Genomic DNA, 23773 nt, shown 5'->3' on the forward strand with positions numbered 1-23773 from the left:
ATTACTTCTATGACAAATTTAAATTTTAAATTTGAATTTTAGCGCCTAAGTCAAATTCTCTCATTAATTCCGTTAATTAATGATCCTCTCTCATTAATTTAGTTTTTCTTTTTTACTTCATTAATTTCATTTTGTTATTATAAAAACTACAAACTTTAGACAATGGCAAGACTTGAACCTTGGTTACTAGACTTTAACGACCATAAGTTCGCCACCGGGCCACACCCACTTGTTTGTTATGGGTATATGCATTTTTATTTTTAAGTAAATATTCTCTTTTCTTAGTGGGTCTTTATTAATAAATGCTAGGATTAATTATTAAGTTTTATATACTAATGAATATTAAGATAAATAATATTGGTTATTATAAAAATTGGTGTATATACATTCATATTTTTGTTTTTTTTTTGTTTTTTTATTCACATTTTAGTTATTCCATAATTTTTCAATGGCTACTAATTGGGTCCTGATATCTCACTTTATATAAATTATTAAATTATGGTTTTTTACATTTAAATTACTTATTTAGAATCATATAAAACTTGTAATTATTGTTATATATATTTCTAGAGTTTATTTGAATTTCCTAATATATTTATGTGTATCTTGATTTTTCGTCCATATCCATTCGTATCCAAAGCGTATCCCGATGTCTCTTAAAATTTTCTTTCCGATACACCTTGCGTTTCCAATACTTTAAACCTTGGGTTTATGGGTACCTCCATTTCGTTTGGAGGACCTACTATGGATTTGCTTCTTTTGCAATGGTGATCGACCTTTATTTTATTTTATTTTTTCATTTTTAACATTATGCATTGTTTGACAATGTTTGTACTCTTTTTCTTTGTCTAAATTGCAACTATTTACTAACATTGTGCTTTGTTTTCCCCTTGTTGCAAATATTGTTTGCAGGTGTCTTCTAACATTTTGCTTTGTTTCCCTTCGCAGTGGTATTTCATAACAAGTGAATTGTCCCCAAAATGTCTCTCACAACACCACAAGGATGGGCCCACCAGTGACCATGGGTGGCTCCAATCCGTAGGGTTGTAGCATTTGGCCTCTTCTATGGCTTCAACAAGCATCAATCAATGCCTCCCAAACATCCTCATGTAGGTAAAAAATGCTGCCCCCTATCATTTCCTTGCAAGTTTTTATTTCATTTTAGAATAGGTCAGGATTGGAGCAATAAGCATCTGCATTTCTGTTCTCTATGAAAATAGTATGCCAAGATTGGATTAAAACAAGAAGATTATAACTTAGGTTGGCTTCTAATCTTACTATGAGTTGTTAGTATGCTAATTATTATTGGGATGTGTTGAGTTGTGAGCCGATTTTATTTGTTTTTATTTATATAACTTAGGTAGTTGTTGGGCCTTAGGCCCATTTGTTTATGTTTAAGTTAAGTGTGACATTTCATCTTCCTACAAGTAGCCGACTTACTAAGGGCATACTTCTACTTGTATGCTCTTTATTTATGAGTATATAATCTAATGAAAGGGGCGGCCAGATTAGATTTTTGGCTTCTCCTCCATTCTCTTCTATCTCTCTTCTCTTTCGTTCTAGCAGAAACCTTTTCTTCTCTTCTTTCTCTTCTTTCTTTTACAGATTTTATATCAAAACAGGTTATCAAAACTTTTCTACTTGATGTCAGAGCAAGGTTAAAGGTTTCTTGAGCTGCTCCATCATGCAACCCTAGATCGGCCGACTACATGATGAGGTAAAGGGCTGATCAAAAACTTCAGGTAAGCCCAGTTCTTGGATTTTTAGGTGGATTTGCAATCCCTTGTAGCTAGTTTAGGGTTTAACACCAAAACTAGGAAGAACTGGAGAAAGGGGGAGAGTCTTGATTTAGTAGAACTCTTTAGTTTTGACCTAGGAAGTGGCACTCTAGTTTTCTAGGGTTCCTTGAATTTTTCTGAAGGGGCCAGTTCAAGTCCTAGCTTTTTTGGAGGCCTTTGGAGGGAGCGACAACCTCTTCTCTCACTCCCACGGAAAAGGGAATCTTTGGAGGGAGGGGCTTCTAGGGTACCAGAAAGGTGTTTGAGGTTTTCGAAGGAGATAATTACCTCTCTTTTCATCTCAAATTGATTTTCTAATCCTTTTTGGGAGTTATGGAGGGTTGTGGAGTTGAAAACAAACTTGGAAGTGAAATGAGACAAGGGGGAGGAGGTGCTGGAGACCTCTTCAGGGTTGGGACCATCACTACAGTCAAGTTAGATGGTATAAACTACTTAGAGTGGTCCCAATCTGCAAAGATGGCCATTGGTGCTCATGGGAAATTGGGGTATGTCACCGGTGAGGAAAAGAAACCTGAAACTAACTACTCCCGATGGGTATAGGAGAACTACATGGTGATGACTTGGCTGTACAATTCCATGCTGCCCCATATAAGTAAAAACTTTATAGTCTAACATAGCTAAGGAGATTTGGGATGGAGTTGTAGAAAATTATTCACAGAATGAGAATGTTGCTAGAGCCTACTAGTTGAGAAACCAGGTGATTGCTACCAGGCAGGGAGATAAATTTGTTGCTATTTACTTTTCAGCCCTCAAAACCTTACGGTTGGATATAGATCATTTGGAGATTGTGGTTTAGGAAAGTAGCAAGGATGCAACAACTTATAAGAAGCTGGTAGAGAAGAATAGGGTTTTTGAGTTTCTTATCGGAAGTGTTAGGATCTATCATATGGATGGTTGAACCGTGCTAGATGGCTGGGTGAAATTTTAAAAATTTCCTAATCTTTTTGGAAATCGAATTCCCTATGTTTTGAAAAACTACAATTTTCAGGATCGGTCTTGCATTGAACTGGACTAGATATGAAACCAAACAAAGAGGGAGATGTATACCTGATACAGATACCACAAACACAGATCCCAAGGTGGAAGTTCATGACCAAATCAGTCCTAAAACCAGCCTCCACTAAAGATGTCATAGTGTATAGGTAAAGCTGATTCAATAACATAGTTTTTTAGCAAAACTGAGATCCAACTACTTGAATTGAATTGAGGATGATGAGCCTGATATTCCCTAAATTTTTCTTGCAAAAATCAGAGGAAAACTAATCTAAATCAGTCCCAGATAGCTAACGTTGAACTGAGAAAAAACTAGGAAACAAAAGGGTGCAAAGAGAACTAGAAACTGCAAAAAAATATGAAGCTGTCTTGGACTGGTCCGCCCCCTCCTCTTTTATAATCTCTTATGGAGTTATCTCCTAATCTAATTAGGAGATAATCCATATCTAAATCAGATCTGGACTCTAATTAGAAATATACTTTATCTTCTTATAAGATTAGGTGCTCCATACCTAGATCCAAACCCAAATTTGCCCCATGGCACATGACAAGTTGTCATGTGACAGCTTAATTAATTTATTAATTATAGGCCTTAGGCCCATCGACTATAAGGCTCACGATTCCAGAGTGTTGCCTTTCCCACTTAGGCCTGATTTGTATGGCGCGGGACCCCACAATGACTTCACATAAGTCCATATGGGTTTAGTCTAGCCTTTGTGAAAAGGCTTGGCTGAATTCACTATTAAATGCAGTGAACCCCTGAGCACATCACTATGGACTCAATATGGACCCAACATTTACACTTAAATGATCATTGAATTCAGCCATCCTATGAAGACCCAAGGATAATGGACTTAAGTAAGATAAAGCCCATCAGGTAATAAGCCCTTAATAGTCTTTTACACTTAACCTTTCAGCCCATAATGATCAAACACTGCCCAATAGGGAATGACCTCTCCCTTTGCTGCAAGGTGTAGTATCACACTCTCTACTCGGATGGATCCCGAGAATTAAAACCTTTTGCAAACATTTTTCATAAAACATTAATATATATATATATATATATATCATATAAGTATATTTTGCAAAACCAAATCTCAATCATAGTTGAAATACACTATCGACAGTTTAGGTTTCCATCAGAGAGAGTGAAAATCTATCATTTACTTTGTCAGACAATGGGACCAATCCTATCACTATGATCACCCACTTAAGTGAATTCTCAGACTGTCCCAAAATACCCAGGTTATGACCCTTGATGGATCTCACTGATTGGCATATCAAAAACAATTCAATCCAACACCTAGTGCAATACCATAATCAAGTCTAGGGGTTGTGTGTAACTTTCCAGTTTTGCTTATCAATCTGCAAGGTCCAGGGCATAACTAGAAAATGGTCTGGGTTTAGTGTTTCATCCAAACACACACTACATGTGCTTCGGGTCTAACCCTAGTAGTTGAGACAAGTTGCCCCAACTTCTTTGGTAGCACATCAGTGTTAGCCTTGTCAAGATAAACTCTTCAAGTCTATCCAACGACTGAGAACATTATAAACTAACATGAGCCTCATATGTGTCTAGTTTAAGGGGTAATTACACAAAAACATACCAATATCAACATGAAACAATAATGTACTTTTATTCATTTACAATAAATGTATATGTATATCAATCTGATTGGAGCTAAGGGCATACACTATCTAACATTTCTAATTGGACTTAACCCTGAGTATGACATTGCATGACAACATATTCTTTATAGAGACAGTGTAACTCTCTCTCAGGCATATGCCTTTATGTCTGGAGAGGAGAGTAGGAGGAATGTGATGATGAGGAACCAGGCCTTGAGCAATCAGCTATGGTTAGTACAGTGAAGCCTAAGCCGAGTGGAGACAATGGTGGAAATGAACCTGGGAAGGAGGATGAGAAGGATTTGATCTGTGACTACTATAAGAAGTCTAAACATACCAGAGATACCTGCTGGAAGCTTTACCCACACCTTGTACCTAGTTGATTCAGAAACAAGAAGGGAAATGTGAATATGGCAGTAATTGGTGATTTATCAGGACCCCCTACTACAGTTTCTCCAGAGTTTGTTACAACAACTTTAGTAAGGGCCGAATTGGAGAGATATGGACAATTTTTTAACCTGAGGGATACAGTCAGTTCCAACCCATTATCAGGCGAACAACAGGGTACAGGTGGATTAGGAGGTGGCCATTCTATTTCTTTTGCACATATAGGTAGTTCACATGCCACTGCAAACTATGTTTCCACTATAGGTAAGGAGGGACCTCCTTGGATCGGGAGCCTCAAAACATATAACCAACATTTCCACTATTTTCTCCACATACCACCTCTGTTCTGGCAGAGATAAAGTCTCCACAGCTGATGGATCACATGTTCCCATTGCTGGGAAAGGGTTTGTCAAGATAACCGATACCATTGCCTTACCCTCTGTCCTTTATGTCCCTAGACTGAGTACTAACCTTTATCTGTTAGTAGTTTGACAAAGAATTTGAATTGTTTAGTGATTTTTTCTCTTGGTCATTGTGTTTTGCAAGATTTGGAATCAAAGAGGATGATTGGGAGTGGTCGTGAGGTGAATGGAATCTATCTTCTTGATGCGCTTCCTAGTCATCAGATTCATCATGTCAGCAGGGGTATTGAGTCAGAGTCAGTGGGTCAAATTATGCTTTGGCATAATCAGTTAGGGCATTTGTCTTTTGCTTCTTTGCGTTTCTTGTTTTCGAAGATGTTTGAGTTTGTCAGTTTGTCTAGTTTAGAGTGTGAAGGTTGTCAGCTTGGAAAGCATTGTAGACATTCCTTTAAAGCAAGCAATAAAATATGTTCTTCTGTTTTTTATATTGTTCATACTACCTCCAACAAGAGTGCAAACTCCTGATGTAGATTTCCTGTCATCTAGACATCCTACCCAATCAGCATCTGTGTAAGCCTCTAACTTCAACTGTCCATGGTCAGCAAACAATATGCCTCTTCCTGGGTGTCCCTTCAAATAGGCAAGTATCCTGTCAATAGCCTTCCAATGCTGAACTCGTGGTGCATGCATGTATTGACTCACCACACTCACTACATAAGAGATGTCTGATTGTGTCATACATAGGTATAGCAACCACCCCACTAATCTCTAATACCTCCCAACATCCTTCACTAGTTCACCTTCTGAGGCATTTATCCGTGGTTCTGATCAATAGGTGTATCAACTGCCTTTGCCCTAAGTTTCCCCGTCTCTTGTAGTAGATCCAGAACATACTTTCTCTGTGAGATGAAGATCCCATGCTTGGACCTTGCCACCTCAATGCCCAAAAAGTACTTCAACACCCCAAGATCCTTAATTTCAAACTCTTTGTGCAGATTCTTCTTCAAGGTATCAATCTCACTTAGATCATTTCCTGTAACTACAATGTCATCCACATACACTCAAAACTGACACCAATGACCCCCTCCTCTTCACAAATAGTGTGTTATCAGATTGAGTTTGAGTATAACCAAATACAACCAATGCACTTCTAAACCTGTCAAGCCAAGCTATGGGTGATTGCTTCAAACCATATAGAGACTTCTTCAACCTGCATACCTTTCATTTTTCCACATATTGTAGAAACCAACTAGAAGAGAGATCAGCTTCTATCAGGGCAAATCTGTGCCCACATCATTCTAACAACCTTTTGTAACCTTGCATTGGGAATATCTCCCCATGAAATAAAGCACAAACATACGAAGATATTCTCAATGCAAGGCAGTAAAAGCTACCCGAATGGGCTTTGCCCTGACTGAAGCCGAACTCGCTAGAAGATCCATATACACCTCCACTTGCAAATCGCCATTGAGAAAATAACTTTTTACATCAAGTTGGAAGACTGGCCAGGAGTATGTAGCTACTAGTGATAGAATGATCCGTATTGAGCTCATCTTTGCCACTGGTGCAAAAGTTTCCAAGTAATCTATGCCATAAGTCCGAGTGTACCCTTTTGCAACCAGCCCCGCCTTATACCTTTCTATACTCCCATCAGCCTTGTATTTCACTATATAAATCCATCTGCATCCAATTGTCTCCTTGCCTTCTGGTAGATCTACAATCCCCCATGTCCGGTTCTTAATCAAAGCTTTCATTTCTTCTTGCTTTGCAGCCTTTCACTTGGGTTTGGAGAGAGCCTCACTAACACCCTTGGGTATAGACATGGAGTCGAGGGAGGAAAGGCTCGATAGGAAGGAGATAATCCACTGTAGGAAAGTGTGAGATGCAATGAGCAGTACCTTTCTCTTCCCTTTTCTGAGTGCAATAGGAAAATCAAGGTCATTTGCAATGGGGTTAGGAGCAAGGGTAGTAGTATCAATAGGACCTAAACCATCAAAGGAAATAAGGGGCATACATGGGTCAGTGTCAGTTGAACCTAGAATCTCCGATGAGATGATAGGGAGTGACGTGGGTTCCTCTGCTATGGAATCAACCTCCCTGTGCAGTCGTAGGCGTTGTCATGTAAAACATCGAGAAACAGAACGCAAGGGAGGTGGTAAAGTGGGTGAAATAGGTGGGTTAGACACTAGAGTGGACAAAAGGGCTGGAACCGGAAGTGGTATAGATTGCTCACTTCCTTCCCCAAAACACTCTCCATGAGAAGAACCCTTTGCGAAAAAAGATGTGGACTTCGAAAAGGTGACATCCATGGTAACATACCCACTTTTGGAGACTGGGTCATAGCAACAATACCCCTTCTGATTTCCTACATACCCAAGGAAGACACTTTTTTGCCTTAGGGTCCAGTTTTGAGCGATGAGGACTAAGAACATGGACAAAGCATACACATCCAAACACCCTTAGAGGAATATGGAGCATCTCCCCCTCAGGAAAAAGAAGGCTAAATGGAGTGCTATATCCAAGAACACGATAAGGCACCCAATGAATCAAGAAAACTATTGTAAGAATTGCATCACCCCAAAAACGAACTGGAACGGTAGAGCTCAACATCATACTTCTTGCCACCAAGGTTCAAAATATCAATACGCCCGATACGCCGGCGTATCAGGCAAATCAATACATATTTTCAAGCCCTTTTTTTATTTTTTTTTCTCGCAACCGTTTCAGGGGGGCCGATTTAGGTCTCCTCTACCCCCTAAACCGGTCAGATCTTCGATACACCCACTATAGGGGCGTATCGGAGGGGTCCTGGAACGATACGTATCAATACTTTGAACCTTGCTTGCAACTTGTACAATATGTCTATTCTTCCTTTCTGCTACACCATTCTATTTTGGAGTGTATAAACAACTGCTTTGATGGATTACTCCATGCTCCAATAGGTATAATGCCAGTTTTTTTCACAATATTCCTTGGCATTGTCTGATCTACACACTTTTACTCGTACCCCAAACTGCATCAACACCATCTGATGAAACTATCGAACCAAAGATGGTACTTCATCACGGGATCTCATCAAATATAGCCAAGAATATCGAAAATAATCATCCACAAACAGAAGAAAATACCGATTGCTGACCCAATCTATCATGCCAAAGATAGACGGTAGCACTAGACTCCTTGCATTCCCCAATGTGACGTGTTGAAGCTTGATGAGCTGAACTGATATCTTCATTGAGGTAGTAGAGACCACCAGCCTCATGATCACTCCCAAATGTTTGCCTTGTCAGTCGATCTTGGAAAACACAATGTGTGGAGAAAAAGGTCACAATACAATCCAAGTCTTGGGTGATTTTAGAAACTAGAAGCAAATTTGCAGTAAAGTTTGGAACATGCAAAACAGATTTAAGAGGAAGATCCTTTCCAAGTTGGATATCCCCTTTTCCATGAATAAGGGAAAGAGAACCATCAACAACTCTTACTTTATCTTGCCTAGAACCAAGATGATAAGATGAGAAATAGGAGGAATTGTTTGTCATATGTTCAGAGGCACCCGAGTCAATCACCCAAGGGTCATTCGGATGAGGCTGAATAGCACTAAGGGCAGAAAACATACCTGTCTTGGCAAAGGATGAGGAAGGAATAGTGGATTGTTTCAATCGAGCGATAACCCAATTTAGAATGTCTACCTTTGCTGCTGTAAATTCAGGGAAGCTACTTGGGGAAGTAGTGGTCTGTCCCACACAAGAAGAAGCACTTGAGGTGATAGGCTTTTGCACTCCATCCACCAGATTTGAATTTGCCACATGTCCATAATGTCAGCTCGAGAAAGAGTGAGAGAGCAATGAGAAAGACAAAAGTCCAGATCTATTAGTGTTGATCAATCTAATTGAACCAACCCAGAAAAGATGTATATAAAAAAGGAGTTGTACACTAAAGTACACGCCTATTATAGTACAAGAAAGAAAAAATAAAGTACAGTACAGTAGAATTACAAAACTATCCTTCAGTAGTTCTTCTACACTCCCCCTCAAACTGATGTTGGGGTAGAAGCATCGGTTTGTCAACAAGGAAATTATGTCGGGCTTTGGTCATGGCTTTGGTGAAGAGATCTGCAAGCTGTAGACCCGATGAAACATGTGGGAGAGAGATGTGACTCGCATGGAGAAGGTTACGAATGAAGTGACACCTCAATATGTTTAGTCCGCTCATGAAATACAGGACTGGTTGCAATCTTGATTGCACTCATGTTGTCCGCAAACAGAGGAATAGCAGATGAGTGATCAATATTCAAGTCATGAAGTGCCTTAAGCCAGATTATTTCACTGCATACTGAAGACATGGCCCTGTACTCGACTTCAGTAGATGACTTGGAAACCGTTTGTTGTTTCTTGCATTACCAAGAAACCAGAGAATCACCAAGGAATATACACCAACCAGTAGTAGAGCGACGAGTGTCAGGACAATTGGCCCAGTCAGCATCTGCATAAGCTCGGAGTTGTGTGGCTAAAGAGGATGAGAAAAATAAGCCATATGATAGTGTACTCCATACATAACGAATAATTCGGAGAACTGCAGAATAGTGAGGCTGACGTGGAGCTAAAAAAACTGACTCACAATCTAAACCGCATAGGAGATGTCAGGTCTAGTCATGGTTAGGTAGATAAGACTACCTACAAGTTGTCTATATAGGGTAGCATTAGGAAGAAGATCACCCTCATCTTTACTCAACTTACAATTAAGCTCTAGAGGTGTATCAACATGTTTAGAGTCAGTCAAGCAAGCAAGAGACACCAAATCTGAAGCATATTTCTGTTGGTTGACAAAGTAACCCCGATGACATCTTTTTCGAGTCCAAGAAAGTATGTTACTGGCCCAAGATCTTTCATTTTGAAGGAGTTACTAAGCAAAAGTTTGAGATTGGTAATACCATCCACATCATCTCCAGTAATAAGGATGTCATCAACATAGACCAAAAGAAGAGTCAACCCCTGAGCATGCTTGAGAGTGAAGAGAGAGTAGTTCGAAGCACTCTGCTGAAAACCAGCTTCCAACACTACTGTACGGAAGCGATCAAACCAAGCTCGTGGAGCTTGTTTAAGGCCTATAAAGATTTCTTTAGTTTACACACCAACTGAGGATTGTCACAGTAGCCGGGAGGTGGTTTCATATAAATTGTCTCCTGTAACTCTCCATGGAGGAAGGCATTCTTGACGTCCATCTGATGAACTATCCACTGTTTGAGAGCAGTAATGGCTAGTAGCAAACGGACTGTTGTCATTTTGGCCACAGGTGCAAAAGTTTTACCATAGTCAATTCCATACTCTTGCTTGTAGCCTTGAGCAACTAGACGAGCCTTATATCTGTCCAGAGTACCATCGAATTTGAGTTTTACAGTGTAAACCCACCGGCTACCAATTATGGAGGCATCTGGAGGAGGAGAGACAAGATCCCATGTGTCATTTTCCAATAAAGCCTGAACCTCTGAATCCATAGCTTCTTTCCAATGCTCAACTGCTACGGCTTGGGTGTAAGACTTAGGAATATCTGTGGATGACAAAACAGCTAAGAAGGAGCTATGTCATTTTCCAATAAAGCCTGAACCTCTGAATCCATAGCTTCTTTCCAATGCTCAACTGCTACGGCCTGGATGTAAGACTTAGGAATATCTGTGGATGACAAAATAGCTGAGAAGGAGCTATGACTCTAAAAGAAGCCATAGCGATCAAGTGGACGAGAAATACGAGATGACCGACACAAAGGAATAGATGAAGGTAAATCCTCAGGAGGAGAATCTGCACTTACAGTAATGGTGGATGGAGAGGAATGACTAGACACTGTTGCTTGAGATGGAGGAGGCATAGGCAATGGGCGAACTGGATGCTTCCTGAAGTACGTCTGAAGAGGCTGAAGAGAAGGAGAATCACTTGTAGATCCAAAGTCATGCAGAACATTAATGGATGGTGTAGGTAATTTACAAATATGTTCAAAGAATGAGAGATTCTGAAGAAATATGACATTGCGAGAAATGCGCAACCAAAGGACTTTGGGATCATAACAGAGAAACCCCTTGTGTTCCGTACTATATCCCATGAAAGCACACATAGTTGATTGAGCTATTAGTTTTGTGCATTCATGGAGAGGGAGATGGACAAAGCAAACACATCCGAAGACACGAAGAATGGATAGGTTTGGTGGACGATGAAATAAGGACTGATGAGGAGAAGAATTTTCAAGAATAGGTATAGGAAGACTATTGATGAGATGAACGGCAGTGCGGGTCGCCTCCACCCAGAAGGTAAGGGGAGCATGTGAATCTTGTATCAAGGACCTCACCATACTAGCAATATGATGGTTCTTGCACTCCGATACTCCATTCTGTTGAGGAGTACCAGGACAAGATCTCTGGGACTGATTGCCATGTTGTTTAAGATAGGTTTGAAACTCACCATCCTCACCATCCTCACCATCATAATACTCTCCCCCTGAGTCTGACATCAAAATATTTATGGTGCTTTTAAACTAGGTAATTACCATAGCATGAAAGTTCTTTAACATGCAAAAGACTTCTGATTTCTTTCGAAGAAAGTAAACCCATGTGTAACGAGTATAATCATCAATGAATAATACAAAGTACTTATAGCCCAAGCGTGAAATGACTGGAGATGACTACACATCACTATGAATGAGATAAAAAGGTGTAGATGCATGTTCAGTAGAAAATGGAAAAGGTAAAACATGACTTTTACTATAGCAGCAAGTTAAACAAGATTTATCAATATTCTTGACTGAAGAAGTATTCAAAGGCAAACAACCAGAGGAAAACAAATAATCCAAATTCTTAGCATGAGTGTGACCCAAACGTCTATACCATAAATGCCACGCATTATTACATGAAGAAATAGAAGAACTAGGAGAAACAGATAGCAAACAAGAGTCCGACGAAGATCTCTTAGTCTTGAATTCCAAAGCAAATAGCCTCCCAAGCCTATGCCCCTTCCCCTTCAGCTCCCTAGTGTGCTGGTCTTGAATGAAACAACCATCACGAGTAAATAAGACATTATTACCATCATCAACAAGTTGTCTAATAGATATTAAACTACTAGTCAATTTAGGGACAAAGAAAGTCTTGGAAAGATGTAAGGGTTTGGTCTTAGTGGTGGATAAGAACAAATCATTACAACCATATACAGGTAAAGAATCACCATTGGTAGTAATAATATGGTTGTCGAAGGATCTAGGTTTAGGAGACTGACCAAAGGAGGCCCCAGTCAGGTGATTTGAGGCCCCTGAATCAATAATCCACATGTGACATGGAGATGAACACAAAAAAACAGACTTACCAGCCAGTCCAAAAGTAGAAAAAGCAGAAGAAATAGCTGAAGACATGAGCTCACGGATCTTTTCTTCAGTCAGATTTCCCTGGGCATCTGATTTGTGGGCTGATGATGAGGTGGCAGCATCAGTAGAAACAGATTCGGTTGAGGCCTGATAAGCCTTATGCTGTCCTTTCTTAGGAGGCCTAGTCGGACATTCCACAATGATGTCTCCTTGCTGCTTGTAGCAAGTACAAAAGTTTTTTTTTCTTGCAGTGGGATGCCATGTAACCAAATTCTTTGCATTCATAACACTGCAACTTTGAAAGTCTTTCTTACCCTTCTGTTTGGTGGCTAAGAACACAGTATCAATTCCATGTTCCTTCTTCTGATCAAGTGCAGATAAAGTAAGAAGACGTGTTTCCTCCCTTAACAACTCTCTCTCCAAGGATTGCATCTAGTTCAGGGACTGGTTCTCTTCTGAGAATGCTGGAGCATAGAGTTTCATAGTCAGGCCTGAGATGCATCAAGAAATGCATGGTCTTTTTCTTAGTGAGATGCTTCTCCATAGTCTTCACACAACAATCTGTAGAAAGATCCCCAAAGTGAGCCAGTTCATATTCAGTCCAAAGATTTATAAATCCTGCATAGTATTCCTGAATCCGCTTTTCCCCTTGAACATAGGAAAAGATATCGATTTCAATCTGATATTGCCTAGACATATTCGATTGCTGATATACCTTTTCTAGGTATTCGAACATGTCATGGGCAGATTTGAGACCTTTCATCGGGATACTGACATCCATTGAGATAGACCCAAGTATCCATGATGTAACTTGAGCATTTCCGGTTCTCCACTGTTTCAGCCCTTTGACATCACTTGCGTCAGGCATGGGAGTGGAATCGTCAATGTAACTCCACATGCCTTTCCCTTCAACAAAGTACTAAAAATGAAATTTCCAGAGAGCATAGTTGCTCCCATCAAGCTTGACGGAAATAAATTCACTCTTTTCCAAAGCCATAATGAACAGGAAATAAGTAAAGACTGATCTAGTCGAGCAGTAAGGAAGTAATAAAGCTGTGAGAATCAAGGAAACTGATAATAGAAGCCTCTTACAGTCACTAGAAATCGTCCAAGTTTCAGCAGAAGAAGAAAACTTGAAACACAGTCTAGAAAAGGAAAGTCTGGGTGCAGCCGCCCAGAAGAGATGTATAGATCTCTCTCAAATCTTCTCAGATCTCGATGAAAGTTTCAGAATATGATGAGAAGGCCTAGGCGACACTTCCTTTCAAATCTCACTGCAAACTGAAGTCGTATGAGAGAGATCTAATAAAATCTTTCTTCTTGGATGCGCAAAACATAGAGAACAGATCTCTGGATAGATCAAAACAATCCAGATTCAATCGGCAGTGACAACAGATGTCACACTGATCAAAAAGAGAAGAAAAGGATCAGAGAGCAGCTTGCTCTAATACCATGTCAGTTCGAGAAAGAGTGAGAGAGCAATGAGAAAGACAAAATTCCATAACTGTTAGGGTTGATCAATCTGATCGAACCAACCCAGAAAAGATGTATTTATATTAATCTTATGTGAATGGACAAGATTGTCCTTACAAAGAGAATAAAAAAGGAGCTGTACACTAAAGTACATGCCTATTATAGTACAAGAAAGAAAAAATAAAGTACAGTACAGTAGAATTACAAAACTACCCTTCAGTAGTTCTTCTACACATAAGGTTCTGGGCCTTTATTCACCTTTTTCTCGTTCCTAAGAGCTGCTGGTTTAAGGTGAGGATGCAAGATCCAACATGTATCCTTTGGTATGTCTCTCTCCCCCACAGCGAGAGCACTTCAGATTTCTTTTATCTCCATTCTCCCCCTTTCCCTCCTTTTTGTGTGGCTGAAACAAGTGTTGAATGTTCACCCAGCTGTGGAGGGGCTTCTACCTTCATTTCTTTTCTCCGGATCTCCTCATTTCTAATTAAGTAGTAAACATGCTGCAAAGAGGGAACTTCATCCCTCCCCAAGATCTGAGAACTGATGCTCTCATAAGAAGAGTTGCGTCCAACAAGAAATTTGAATACTCTCATTTCCTCAGTTTGCTTTTGGTGCATTTCTTGGTCCTCAGAATTCTTCCAATCAAGAACAAGATGATGATCAAGCTCTTCCCAAAGCCCCTCAAGAGTAGCAAAGTAAGTTGCAACTGATAAACTTCCTTGAGTCAAGGCTGCAATGTCTTGTGTCAGTCTAAAAATTCTTGCATTATTTTTCCTTTGTCCATAGGTGGTAAATAATTTCTCCCAAATCATATGAGCTGTAGGATAGTGTTGGACTGTCCTAGCAGTCTTTGGTGTCATGGAAGATAACAACCATGTCATAACAAGTGCATTTTTTTTCTGTCCAAGTTCCATATGTAGGTTCTTCCTTCTTAGGTTCTTTGACTTGTCCATCTATGTACCCTAGTAAACCACGACTTGTGATGTGAAGTTTTGCAGAAATGGACCACTCCTTGAAGTTGTATGCATCTAGTTTCACATTAGTGATCTGAAGATTTGGGAAGCTAGTGTTCTCCATGTTGAATAAGCTTTCACTTGGCTGACTTTCATTGGAGGTTACCTCACTAGAGTTTGAGGACATAATGAACTGTTTCTGATGTGAAATTTCACCCAAAAAACAGAAGAGAATAATCAGTACTAGCAGCCTGTAGATTGGAGAATACTCCAACACAAAACAGCAGGACAAAAATAGAACTTGGGCTGCAACACAAAACAAACACCTGGTCTGCAACCAGACACTATTCAACTTCTAAAAACTTGAAGTAGAGGGCAAATGGAAGCCTCTAACCGAACATAAAAAGTCTTCCACAATGATATCTGAAAACCTTCTTGGACTGCACCACCTGCAGTTCAAAATCTTAACTTGCTTACTGCAGGTTACTACTCTAGTAGTCCAAAGACTACTCAGAGCTTGTCTTGCCCTATTGGAGCATTACCAAACCTCTTCTAGGTTCCCTTGGATCTTCTCCCAAGGGAAAACCCAAGAATGCAACTAGGTTTAGAGCACCACGAGCAGAACTAGGGTTTTTTTAACACCCTAAGTAAAGAAAACGAAAAAGAATAGAGGAACAGTATATAAGATTTTGAATCAGTGAAGAGGATAGTATCAATGCTCTGATACCATGTCTGTGTTTGTCTATATTCAGTTCTATAGAAGAAGAAGAAGAGAATAGAAGAAAAAAAGGTTTAGAAGAAATGGGCGGCCCTTCTCTCCAGCCCTCCAAAACAACTTTTATACTAGGGGAATAAGAAAGAGATATAATGACAAATCTGCCCCTGATTAGTAGGCAATAAGAAAACACAAAAACAAAGTAGGCCCAGGCCCATTTAGCCCAAGAAGGAAGTTACACAAGTAAATTTTATGACATAACATAAATAGGCCCAAGCCCACAATGCTAGGCTACACAACAACTATCTACTACTAGTTTTTCTCCTACATCTTGTAATAATTTGTGGCACTTATGGCATCTTCTGGTTGTTTGCCTATGACTGTTACTTCTTTTAAGAATGTTAATAAATCTTGTTTAACTTGCTGCTATAGTAAAAGCCATGTTTTGCCTTTTCCATCTTCTACTAAACATGCTTCTACACCTTTTTATCTTATTCACAATGATGTGTTGTCGTCTCCAGTTATTTCATGTTTGGGTTATAAATAATTTGTATTGTTTATTAATGACTGTACTCGATATGCGTGGGTTTTGTTTCTTCGAAAGAAATCAGAGGTCTTTCCCATTTTTAAGAACTTCCATGCTATGATTATGACCCAATTTAAAAGCACTATAAACATTTTAAGGTCAGATTCAAGGAGGTACTTTGATGGAGAGAATGGTAAGTTTAAAACCTACCTCAAACAACATGGCATTCAGTCACAAAGATCTTGCCCAGGTACACCTCAATAAAATGGGGTATCTGAAAGAAAGAACCATCACATTGCTAGTATGGTGAGATCTTTATTACAAGACTCCATGTTCCTATTACCTTCTGAGTGGAGGCAGCCTGCACTATTGTTCATCTCATCAACATTCTTCCTATTGCTATCATTAAAAATTCTTCCCCCCATCAATCATTGTTTCATTGTCCCCTTAATCTATCCATGGTTCGTGTCTTTGGTTGTATCTGTTTTGTGCATCTTCCTCATGAACGCACTAAACTAATAGCTCAATCAGTTATGTGCACATTCATGGGATATAGTATGGAACACAAGGAATTTCTTTGTTATGATCCTGAAGTTTGAAGACTGCGCATTTCTTGTAATGTCATTTTTCTTGAGAACCTTTCATTCTTTGCACATATTAGTAAATTTCTTGCACCATCTTTTTCTGTTCTACAACATTTTGGCTCTGCAGGTGATCCTCCTCCTACATCTCTACCACTTTAGGTTTATTTTAGGAAGCATCCAGCTCGCCCACTGCCTATGCCTCCTCCACCTCCAGCACCATTGACTGGTGATTCCTCTCCACCCATCATTGTTGTAAGTTCCTCTTCCCATATTGTTGATTTGCCTTCATCCGTTCCTTTGTGTAGATCATCTCATGTTTCTCATCCACCTGGACGCTATAGCTTCTTTTCTAGCCATAGCTCCTTCTTAGTTGTTCTGTCATCTACTGATATTCCTAAGTCTTACAACCAGGTTGTAGCAGTTAAGCATTGGAAAGATGCTATGGACTCTGAGGTTCAAGCTTTATTGGAGAGTGATACCTAGGAGCTGGTCACTCCTCCTCCAAATGCCTCCATCATTGGTTGCCGATGGATTTACATAGTGAAACTTAAATCAAATGGTACTCTAGACAAATATAAAGCTCGGTTGTTGCTCAAGGCTACAAGCAAGAATATGGAATTAACTATGATGAGACCTTTGCTCAAGCGGCCAAAATGACAATAGTCCATTTACTCTTGGCCATGACTGCTATTAGACAATGGACAATTCATCAAATGGATGTCAATAATGCCTTTCTCCATGGGAATTTACAAGAAATAATTTACATAAAACCACCTCCCAGCTACTGTGATGATCCTCATATGGTGTGTAAACTGAAGAAATCTTTATATGGTCATAAACAAGCTCCACGAGCTTGGTTTGATCGCTTCCATACAGTGGTGTTGGAGGTTGGCTTTTAGCAAAGTGCTTTGGATTACTCTCTTTTCACTCTCAAGCGAGCATAGGGGTTGACTCTTCTCTTGGTATATGTTGATGATATACTTATCATCGGAGATGATGTGAACGACATTAACAATTTGAAGCTCCTTCTCAGCAACTCCTTCAAAATGAAGGATCTTGGACCTGTCATCTATTTTCTTGGGCTTGAAATTCAGCGATGTTCACAAGGTTATTTTGTTAACCAACAAAAATATGCCTCTGATTTGGTGACACTTGCTTGCTTGACTGATTCTAAACAAGTGAATACACTTTGGAGCTTAAGCGTAAGTTAAGCAAGGATGAAGGTGAGCTTCTCCCTAATGCTACTCTATATCAGCAGCTTGTAGGTAGTCTTATCCTAACAATGACTAGATCAAACATTTCCTATGCAGTCCAGCTTGTCAGTTAGTTTGTATATGCTCCACGTCAGCCCCACTTCTCTACTGTTCTCCAAATCATCCATTATGTCAAGGGCACCCTATCTCATGGCTTGTTTTTCTCATCTTCATCCTCCACCTAGCTTTAAGCTTATGTAGATGTGGATTGGGCAGGTTGTCCTGACACTCGTCGTTCCACTATTGGCTGGTGTATACTTCTTGGTGACTCTGATTTCTGGGAAATGCAAGAAACAGCAAACCGTTTTCAAGTCATCTACAAAAGTAGAGTATAGAGCAATGTCCTCAGTATGTAGTGAAATAGTCTGGCTCAAAGCTCTACTTCATGACTTGGACATTGATCACTCATTTGCCATCCCCCTGTTTGCTGATAACATGAGTGCGATCAATATTGCATCCAACCCAGTATTTCATGAGCGCACTAAACATATTGAGGTTGATTGCCGTTTCATTTGTGATATTCTCCTTGCAGGTCATATCTCTCTCCCACATCTCCTCGAGCTTACAACTTGCAGACCTCTTCACCAAAGCCATGACCAAATCTCAACATAATTTTCATATAGACAAACTGATGCATATCCCCCAACATCAGTTTGAGGGGAAGTGTAGAGAAGATGGAGGGTAGTTATGTAATTTTATCTTTCTTTCTTGTTAACACTATTTAGCCCCTCTACTTTAAGTAGCATGAAAAAAAGAGGTAGGATTTTGTGGAGATATACAAGGGCAATGGTTTGTTGGATAGTGTGGGACGAAAGAAACGCAAGAATCTTCAAGGAAAAGGAGAGAAACTTGGAGGTGCTAATTGATTGTATTACTCTTAAAGTTGCTTATTGGGTAAGAACCTTGAAACTTTTTTCAATCTTTGGAGTGGAGGATACTTTTAGAATTGGGGGGCAGTTGTGAGCTCATCCTCTAGGAAACAAAAACCTCTAGAGGTATAGTCTCCCCCAATGGTTGGTTGGAAGAAGCTGAACTTTGATGGTAGTAGTATGGGTAACCTAGGTCTCTCAGGTATTGATGGGTTATTAGGGATGAGGGAAGCAACATGCATGCCTTATTTTCAAGCCCAATTGAGCAAGGTAATTCAGTGAAAGCAGAACTCTTGACAGCATTTTATGGGGTAGAGAAGGCTAAAGAACTGGGAATTGATAGATTGATTAACGAAGGGGATTCGGAGGTTGTTGAAAGAGAGAAGAGGAAGGGATGGTTTGAATGGTCTCGCTTAGAGAAAATCTCTCAGCCGACCATAATATATATTATACTATTATAAAAAGTACGAATGGGGGTGTGGAACTTTTCTTGACTAAAATGGCCATAGTGTATTTAGTCCATTTTTGATTATGAGGATTGAAAATGTAATTTCAATTAATGATTTTCATCTCATTTAATCCCCTCTCATTAAGTCTTATGTTTAAGGTATTAACTCCCATTCTCTCTTATTAAATCCTATATTTAAGTTATTTTTTTCACTAATAAATGCTACTAATTAGATCTATGCCCAATAATTTTAACAATATAAACCTATATATTTTAAAACTTATTCAAAAACAAAACCATTCTTTATCCAAGTAAGCAATTCAACCATTAGTATCAAATTGATCAAGCTATGAAGTCATAGTCAAATAATAAAATTTTTAAATAGAAATAAATATAGAAAATTACAAAAATGTATAAAAAATTAGACACATTTATGATATTTTTATTAATCAAATTGAAAAAAGTGTAATAAACAATAATTATTTTTAATGATGATGAAAATGAAATACATAATCAAAACTAACCAAAACGAAATTATTTTCTGGTTTGGCAAAGATCAATAGTTCAACTTATGGGTCAAATGTGTCAACCTTTATGTCATAATTAAATAATAAAAATTAATAAAATATAAAAACATAAAATTGAAAAAAAAACATAAATTTTACAGAAAAAACATTGGGAACATGTATAATAACATATATTTATCATATTAAACAAAAAATAAGTGTACATAACAGAATTATTTTTACACACATAGAAACAAAAAGAATTATAGAAAAATTGAACACATCTATAATTTATATTTACACTACTATTAAGAATACAAATAAGATTGTAAAACTTTCTTTTGACTAAAATACCCATTTTTTTTTAATTTAATTCTTATTTAGTTGTGAGGTTTAAAATGTAATTTGAATTATTACTTTTCACCTCATTGAATTCTCTCTCTTTAAATCTTTCATTTTTTTTGATAAATGAACATGTTTGCTAGAGAACAACAGCCGAAGAAGAAGAAGAAGAAGAAGAAGAAGAAGAAGAAGAAGAAGAAGAAAAAAGGAGATCTGAGAATGGCGGCTTAGTCACTTCAGTCGGCCCTAGAATCTTATATAAGTATTCACAATGTAATGTTACAAGAAAGGACTAGAATGCCCCTGATTAGTGATGGGACACTTAGACATAAAAGGAATAAAAACAAGTTTAGGCCCAATAACTAAGGCCCATAATAAGCTCAAGAAAATAAGACTAACATAAACACCAAACCAATTGAACCAACACTCCCCCTCAAGCTAAGCATGGATGTCAGTCATGTTTAGCTTGCCAAGTAAGTCTAAGAATTTCATTGAAGCTAGTCCTTTTGTTAGCACATCTGCAATCTACATCTCAGAAGGAGTATAAGGAATGCAGAGTTCCCCTGAGACTATCCTTTCTCTAACGAAGTGTCGGTCAATCTCAATATGCTTCGTCCTATCATGTTGCACTGGGTTATTTGCAATGTTGATGGCAGCCTTATTGTTACAATACAACCTAAGAGGACACTCGACCCTTATCCCGAGCTCACCAAGAAGGGTCCTAAGCCACAACAATTCAGCAACACCATGAGCCATAGCTCGATATTCAGCCTTTGCACTTGATCGAGCAACCACATTCTGGTTTTTACTTCGCCATGTAACCAAATTCCCTCCAATGAACGTGCAATACCCAGAAGTAGACTTCCTGTCTCCAACAGAACCAGCCCAATCTGCATCAGTATACGCTTCAATTTCAATCTTTAGAGAGTGCATGAACTGGCTGACAACATGTACGACATAAGCAATATCTGGTCGAGTGAGACAGATATATCAATTTCCCTACCAGTTTTTGGTATCCCTCTTTATCAGGGTAGTCCTCTCCAACTAATTCCTGTAGACAATGATTCTGTTCTATTGGAGTATTTGCTGGTCTACTCCCCATAATACCTGTCTCCTCTAGAAGATCAAGGATGTACTTCCGTTGACATATATAAATGCCCTCTTGTGACCTAGCAACTTAAATTCCAAGGAAGTATCTCAGATGGCCCAAGTCTTTGATCTCAAACTCAGATGCCAAGAACTCCTTCAATCGTTGTATCTCTTCTAGATCATTCCCTGTAATCACCATATCATCCACATAGACGATGAGTGTCGTAAGTCTGCTATCTTGTTTCCTTATGAACAAAGTATGATCTGCACCACTTTGAGTGTATCCCACTTTCTTCATGACCCTACAGAGCTTCTCAAACCAAGTTCAAGGGGACTGCTTAAGACCATATAATGCTTTCCTCAGCCTACACACTTTCCCATCAAAACTATAACCTGGTGGAGGATTCATGAATACCTCTTCATGTAGATCGCCATTTAGGAAAGCGTTCTTCACATCCAACTAATATAGCTCCCATGAGAAGTTTGCAGCTAATGACAATAGAACCCGGATTGTGTTGAGCTTTGCAACTGGAGCAAAAGTCTCTTTGTAGTCAATCCCTTCCTTTTGAGTAAACCCCTTCGGCATTAGTCTGGCCTTGTATCTTTCAATGGACCCGTCCTCCCTATGCTTCACAGTGAACACCCACTTGCATCCCACAATGCTCTTCCCTTCTAGTAGATCCACTAATTCCCAAGTCCTGACTTTCATTTCTTCATTCATAGCCTCTCTCCATCTTGGGTCAGACACTGCCTCTGAGTACCTAGTAGGGACATGCATGAAAGAGAGAGCAGACACAAAGGAATAATAATGAGGAGATAAACGTGAATAAGAAACATATTCAGCAATGGGGTGTCGGATAGTACAAGAACGGGTAGGCTTACGAAGAGCAATAGGGAGATCCAAATCAGAAGTATGAGTGATAAGATTACTTGGAGTTGTTGAGACAGATTGATCCGAGTCCAATTGGTTGCTTCCATGAGTTGGAGGGTCTTTTTTCCTTCTGTTGTAGGTGATTCTCATATCTTTTTGTTGCTTATTAGTATCCTCAGTTACATCCGCGGCATCAAGAGTGGTAACAGGTTCAATGGGAGCCTCACTAGATTCACCTGGGGTGCTACAACTAGGAGGATCAGGAGGAGGAGATGGAAGGCCTGAGGCTGAAAGAGGCACAAAAAAGAGGGAGAAGAATCCTCTTCCATCCCACTAGTCTCCCCCTGAAGAGGATTTTGGGAAGAATGAAAATAGGATTGAGACTCAAAAAATACCACATCCTTTGTGACATATTTCTTCTTGGTAATTGGATCATAACACTTGTAACCCTTTTGTGTAGGAGAGTACCCTAGAAAGATTCCTTTCATTGCCCTAGGATCCAACTTGGTCTTCTTTGGATCCTTTACATGAATAAAACATACACAGCCAAAAACTCTAGGTGGAAGAGGAAAGTCTAGAAGATTAGGGCAAAGGACAGAGAAAGGAGTTTTCATACCCAACACCTTAGATGGCATCCGATTTATCAGATATGATGCGGTAAGGACTGCTTGAGACCAATAGTGCTTGGGAACCTTGTGCTGAAATAGTAAAGCTCGAGCTGTCTCCAATAAGTGTCTATTTTTGCGCTCAGCAACCCCATTCTGTTGAGGGGTACTAGCATAAGATGACTAGTGTAGCATTCCTGCATCCTCCATGAACAGGTTCAAGGAACTTTCAAAATATTCAACAGCATTGTCTAAACAGAATTGCTTAATCTTCTTGTCGAATTGAGTTTCAATCATTTTACAAAATGCCATGGTTATCCGTGGTGTAGCCTGAATGTTCAACAGGCTATATTTGAGTGTCAACTTGCATCTCTTTCCTCCTAACCTCTTCATTCCTTACTAGATAGTAGACATGGTGTAAATCTGGCATTTCATCCCTTCCCAAAATTGAGACCTTTTGCTCTCATACATTGGGTTTAAGCCAACCAAGAACTTAAAGGCTCGACCTTCTTCAATTTGTTTATCATGCCTCTCCTTGTCTCTTATATTCTCCCAACCAAGAATAAGATGATGATCAAGTTCTTCCCATAGTCCTTCTAGGGTTGCAAAATAAGTTACAACTGTCATATCTCCTTGTCTCAATGCAGCAATGTCTTGGTTTAGCCTGTAGATTCTTGCATTGTCCTTTCTCTGTCCATAAGTTTTAGACACTTTCTCCCAAATCTTAGCAGCAGTGGGAAAGTGTTGAATAGTTCTGGCCACTCTTAGAGTCATCGAAGCAAGCAGCCAGGACATAACAATAGCATTTTCCTTACGCCATATTGCGTACTCCACACCACCCTCTTTAGGTTCCTGCTTCTGTCCATCTAAATAACCCGTAAGTTCCCGGGAAGTAATGAAAAGCATGGCTGAAACAGACCATTCTCTGAGGTTATATTCGTCCAACAATACACTGGTGATCTGCAAGCTGTGCAGATTTGGGTTTTCCAGATTAGAAGACTTCCCACCAGTTCTATTATCCTTAGAAG

General features: G+C 39.3%; 1 protein-coding gene across 8 annotated transcripts in view; it reads left to right on the forward strand.

Moving 5' to 3' along the window:
- LOC104605090 (protein FAR1-RELATED SEQUENCE 5-like) overlaps positions 1 to 23773 on the forward strand; it is a 68115-nt gene that overhangs the window by 19197 nt on the left and 25145 nt on the right. For 6 of the 8 annotated variants that reach the window (XR_016085266.1, XR_016085267.1, XR_002023108.2 and 3 more), the window contains one exon: positions 949 to 1113. The gene's annotated coding sequence lies outside the window, so the exon portion shown is untranslated. The remainder of the gene's footprint in view (positions 1 to 948; positions 1114 to 23773) is intronic. The other 2 variants (XR_016085268.1, XR_016085270.1) reach the window with 1 other exon arrangement.

Source organism: Nelumbo nucifera, chromosome 4 (genome assembly GCF_055504915.1).
Source record: "Nelumbo nucifera cultivar China Antique chromosome 4, China Antique-T2T, whole genome shotgun sequence".
NCBI classification, from domain to species: Eukaryota; Viridiplantae; Streptophyta; class Magnoliopsida; order Proteales; family Nelumbonaceae; genus Nelumbo; species Nelumbo nucifera.